Genomic DNA, 1338 nt, shown 5'->3' with positions numbered 1-1338 from the left:
AGCATGGGGTCCCACAGATGGGTTTACTTCCATTCTTACCACAAATTAGACAATTTGGAGCAAAAGTTTTAACTTACCGTCCTTTAAAAATCAAGATGATGGAACTGTATGAGCTCTAACTCTTTTCTAGCATGAATATCCTCTGAGTCAGTGGTTCTACCTTTATAAAATGTAAAAGAAATTATTTTAGAGAAATTTTCTCTTTTTCTTCCACTTATCCCTTCCCTCTCCCATATTCCAATGGCCCTACAAGGTATTTTATCATTGCCCTCTGTGCTATGGGACCAGTCCATCCTAACCAGTCATTTTTAAGAGCTTCTCACTTGTGTGACATCTAATTTTAAAGAGGCAACATCAAAGAAGTCATACTCCATTTACATATGTTGTGTCAAAATGTATTCTACTGTCATGTATAACTAATTAAAACAAATTTTTAAGAATTTTTTAAAAGAGGCACCATTGAGGGTTTGAAACATGTCGGACAACGTGGACCAGCAACAAACCACCAATACTATATAGGAGCCCCTACATCTCATCAGGCTCAGCCTGGATGAGCAAATGTATGTGAAGATGAGAAATGACCAGGAGCTTCGAGGCAGGTTACATGCTTATGATCAACATTTTAATATGACCCTGGGAAATGTGGAAGAAACCATAACGACTGTAGAAATTGATGAAGAGACTTATGAAGAGATATATAAATCAACCAAGCGGAATATTCTGATGCTCTTTGTCTGGGAAGATGGGGTTGTGTTTGTGGCCCCTCCATTGAGAGTCGACTGAAATCAAGAATTGATACTGTATAGAAAATAGGAGGCTTTGTACAACTGCCTCTTTAAAATGTACAAGACCTTCAGAAGAGAAGCCTGCATACGTGTTGTAAGAAATGGCCTGAGGACTCCTCCCCCTTTGCAATGAGTTGATTTGTAAATAACTTACAACTTAGCTCAATGCATTTGGTTCCCCCAGTCCTTCCAAGATGCCCACTGCTTTTTCAAGAGTTAGTTCCCTCCATTGTTCTTGTAGACAAATCTTGATGTTATTTTTTTTTTTTCCTTTAAATTAAATTCGATGTTTGCTTTTGGATTTCTTTCTTTCTTTCTTTCTTTTTTTTTTCTTTTTAAAAAAGAGGCACCATCAAGAATGGCTATGTCTAGGCACACTAGAGAATTTCTCAATTTCATAGGAGTTGGAGTCTCCCTTCTTAGTCACCCCCTTTCCCCGCTCCTCTTGCTGGCATTTCGACAAGCATGCACATTTACATCCAGAGGGTTTCTTGAGTGACAATATTTTGAAATTATCATTTATTTTTTCCTTCCTAGTCTTATTCTCTTTCAC

At 37.7% G+C, this 1338-nt stretch overlaps 1 pseudogene across 1 annotated transcript; it reads left to right on the top strand.

Annotated features, from left to right (window-relative positions):
• The first annotated feature begins 474 nt into the window (after positions 1–474).
• LOC306656410 (U6 snRNA-associated Sm-like protein LSm3) lies at positions 475–953 on the top strand (annotated as a pseudogene). The gene has a single exon. The product of its transcript is annotated as a U6 snRNA-associated Sm-like protein LSm3 (transcript).
• The last annotated feature ends 385 nt before the right edge of the window (positions 954–1338 follow it).

Source organism: Sciurus vulgaris (genome assembly GCF_902686455.1).
Source record: "Sciurus vulgaris genome assembly, chromosome: 3".
Lineage (NCBI taxonomy): Eukaryota > Metazoa > Chordata > Mammalia > Rodentia > Sciuridae > Sciurus > Sciurus vulgaris.
Note: the sequence above shows the minus strand (reverse complement) of the source record. Positions and strands in the feature narration are given on the sequence as shown.